At 30.7% G+C, this 4361-nt stretch overlaps 1 non-coding gene across 1 annotated transcript; it reads right to left on the bottom strand.

Moving 5' to 3' along the window:
• Positions 1-3809: 3809 nt before the first annotated feature.
• On the bottom strand, positions 3810-3916 carry LOC139865273 (small nucleolar RNA R71). The gene has a single exon (XR_011764797.1). It is a non-coding gene; the product is annotated as a small nucleolar RNA R71 (small nucleolar RNA).
• Between the last annotated feature and the right edge of the window lie 445 nt (positions 3917-4361).

The following is a 4361-nucleotide window of genomic DNA, read 5'->3' as shown; positions in this document are numbered from 1 at the left end:
GAACATATATTTCATAGCAATATCCTTCCAATATGTAAAGCTTTTAGTTGCAATTGTTCTATTTTTATGTAATATTCGTTTAAATAAATAAGTGCAAAGACAAAAGAAGAAAATGACGATTTGAAGACGTAAATGACCAAAAAGCTAAAAATTATAAAGTACAATCCAAGTGGTTCAATTTATTGATGAGAAAAGCCTAAAAATGACAAGAGTACAAGCCGTGAAACGTAAAGTACACGATATCTATGCGTACGAAAAGGCGTTCGAAAATTCGAAACTGAGACATAAACCGAGCATCAACGTACAACTCAACGGAGCTAAAATTACAAGTCAACTATGCACAAGAATATAATATAATATATATATAATTATATAAAATTATATATTATTATATTATATATTATAATATTCAGCAGTCCACGTTTAACTCAATTTGGTGAGCTGGAAGCCGAAGCTCCGCACTCGCGGAGCTGTAAGGCACAAAAGTACCGCACTCGCGGAGCTGTACAGTTCAAAGTGGGTCTATAAAAGCTCACGCATTCTGCTCGAATTCTGCATCCTTTTTCACTCAATCTCTCTATCTATATACGATATATATATTTATATTTATAATATTAAAGTTTAATTTAATATTAATAATAATTTGGGTTATTGTAAGAAATGTTTTACGGGTTTTAAAGTCAGAACTCTGTCCGTAAAATGCTACGCTATTAATAATCACCGTAAGCTATGTTCTTCCTTTTTAAATTAATGTCTCGTAACTAAATTATTATTATACTTATTTGAGCCGAAGTAATCGTGATGTTAGACTAAATATTAAAGACGGGGTTATTGGATTTTGTACCATAATTAGGGTTTGGACAAAAGACCGACACTTGTGAACATTGGACTATTGACTATTAATAGGTGGGGGGTATTGTCTAATTGAATGAAAACTCATTGGAACCTGTCGAACCTATCTTCAAATTAGTTAATCTAATAATTATTAAAATGATTACGAATGTCCTATTTAGTGACGTTTATACGACATCATTTACAATCATTTAAATAATCAATTGGATTGGGTAATTGATTATTCATTATGGCCAAGTGAATAAATTAATGTATCATGGACTAATTAAAATAGGGGTGGATTACATACAAGGATAATTGGTGTAATTGTTAACAAAGTATTAAAACCTTAGATTACACGCAGTCGATAACCTGGTGTAATTATTAACAAAGTATTAAAGCCTTGTTACAGTTTGAATCCCTAATTAGTTGGAATATTTGACTTCGGGAATAAGGTTAATTTGACGAGCATTTTATAATTATGACCGATGGACTATTATGGACAAAAACCAGATAGGTATCAAATAAACCAGGACAAAGGACAATTAAACCAGAGAAATAAATTAAAATTAAAACGTCAAACATCATGATTACGGAAGTTTAAATAAGCATAATTCTTTTATTGTATTTCTCATCGTACTTTTATTTCCTGTCATTTTATTATTCGCAATTTTATATATTGTCATTTAAATATTGTTATTTATTCTACGCACTTTAATTATCGTCATTTATCTTTACGCTTAATATTTAAAATCGATAAACCGGTCATTAAACGGTAAAACCCCCTTTTATAATATTACTACCTATATATAATTATATATATTTGTATAAATATAGTTGTTAAAAATATAGTACATTATCACTAGCTCCCTGTGGAACGAACCGGACTTACTAAAAACTACACTACTCTACGATTAGGTACACTGCCTATAGTGTTGTAGCAAGGTTTAGGTATATCTCATAAATAAATAAATAAAACTTGTGTAATTTCGTCGTATTTCGTAATAAACAATAATAGTATTTTGTATACACCGCTACACACATCAAGTATTTGGCGCCGCTGCCGGGGAATCGGTAAAAACAAAATGCTATATTTTTGTAAAGTATATTTGTGTAAAAATATATAACTTTTAATTTAGTAAAAAAATATTTTGTATTTATAATAAGTGTTAAAAAAATAAGAAAAAAATATATATATATTTTTAAGAACTTATCTATAAAAAGTATTTTTATTAAATCTTTAAAATATAAGTTTATTTTTATATAAATTGTATATATATTATTTTGTAAAAAACAATAAAAAAATTAAAAATCAAATAAATTATAAAACTGAAACTGCCAAACCTGTTTTGGCCTGCACCCATTTTTGAACCTGCATCCCTCCGCAATCACGGAGCTACAAAGGGTAAACCCTACGCGATCGCGTATCCTGCTCTGACAGGTCAAAACCCGAGCATTAATTGCCATTTTAGGTTATAATTTTATAATAATTATTATTATTAGGGTTTAATTTAATTATTATATAGTTTTAATATAATTTGTATTTTAAGTTTTAATTATTATTATTTACATATTTATATTAATCCTTTTATATAAATAATATAAAAATAATATTTTTATAAAATTTGTATTTTTATCATTTTAGTTATAATTTATATTTTTAATCGTTTAATTCGTAAATTGTATATTTTTCGTTCATAACTAGTTTTAAACTTAGTATCTTGCCGTAGTAATTTCATATTTCTAGATTTTTAGGCTTTGCCGTAAAATCCCTTAAGTGCTTTTTCTTTAGATTAAGATTTAGGTGCTTTAGAATTTTACAACGTCGCTTATCGCTTTTATATTTAATAGATTTTAGTGCCTTTTTAAGTTATTGCCGTTTTGGATATAGAATTCCTTTTAAGCTTTAATACCTTTAGACGCAAGTTTTAATATTTAGTTTTTAGACTTTTAAGTTTCGACGCTCTACTTTCTTATTTTTATTTTTCTACTTTTTATTATTCGACGTTTTTCGACGCACTCTTCTTCTTTCTCATTTCTACGCTCTAATTTTTAGGACATAGATTTTTATTTCAAAATTTTGACGAAAAAATTATTTTAAGCAGTTAAATTGATAGACATCCAAATTTTCTGGTTCGTAGTAATAGTTCGATTTGTTAGTGGCGAGTTGTGGGCTTCCAATTTAAAAGGTCCTGGCTACCTGCTGCATCTATTGGCTATTCGAAACGTGGGCAAAATCAGAAAAGTCTATTAATTTAATAACTTATATAATTTTTTATTTTTATAACTAATATGATATTCAGTGAATGCACCGAGCAAAACGTTCACCACCTTTCATACGTTCACCACCTGTAACCCGATCAAGACATCTAGCCAATATAATCGCCGTTGATTTTTCTTTAGAATCATCATCTAGTTGAACAAGTTTTCCAATTCAAAATTCCGATAATCCATTTTTTGAACCCGACTTCACAATTGAGAACCCGGAGGATATTCAAGGATAATTCCAAGATCCTGAACCACTAATCATTCCTCCTGAACCACAAACCGTTAAATCAGAATCTTCTAGTGATTCGGATTCAATAAATTCAATTATGGAAGTAACGGAACCTCTAAGTATGGAAGATCGAATGAGAGATACACGCACTGGCCAAGGTCACGCCATTATTAAGCCAGACATTAATGCGCCAGATTATGAAATCAAAGGACAAATCCTACACATGGTAACTAATCAGTGCCAATATAGTGGTACGCCAAAAGAAGATCCAAACGAACATCTTCGAACCTTTAATAGGATTTGTACTCTATTCAAAATCAGAAAAGTTGAGGATGAACAAATATATCTCATGTTGTTTCCCTGGACTTTAAAGGGAGAAGCCAAAGATTGGTTATAATCGTTACCCGAAGGAGCGATTGACACATGGGATGTTTTAGTTGAGAAATTTCTTAAAAGATTCTTTCCGGCATCTAAAGCCGTAAGACTTCAAGGAGAAATTATTACTTTCGCGCAAAAGCCAAATGAAACATTATATGAGGCACGGACAAGATTCGAAAAGTTGTTGAGAGGATGTCCTCAACAGGGTTTAGACACTTACCAAATAGTACAAATATTCTATCAAGGTGTCAACGTTGCGACACGAAAAGACATCGACACAGCAGCTGGTGGTTCCATTATGAAGAAAACCGCAACCGAAGCTCACAAAATTATTGATAATACAGCCTCCCACTCACATGAGTGGCACCAGGAAAAAGATATTTTTCGTTCATCTAACATGACTTTGATTCCGTTTCCGCAAAAATAGATGCTTTCGAGAGACGAATGGAAAAGATGACTAAATATATTCACGCAATACGAATCAGTTGTGAGCAATGCGGTGGACCACACTTAACAAAAGATTGTCACATTGAACAAACGATGGAACAACGTGAGAATGTTTCCCACATGAACCAAAGGCCGGGAAATAATTATCAAAATAATTATCAACCGCCAAGGCCAAACTTCAATCGAAATCAAAACATTCTTTACAATC

Source organism: Rutidosis leptorrhynchoides, chromosome 8 (genome assembly GCF_046630445.1).
Source record: "Rutidosis leptorrhynchoides isolate AG116_Rl617_1_P2 chromosome 8, CSIRO_AGI_Rlap_v1, whole genome shotgun sequence".
NCBI lineage: Eukaryota > Viridiplantae > Streptophyta > Magnoliopsida > Asterales > Asteraceae > Rutidosis > Rutidosis leptorrhynchoides.
Note: the sequence above shows the minus strand (reverse complement) of the source record. Positions and strands in the feature narration are given on the sequence as shown.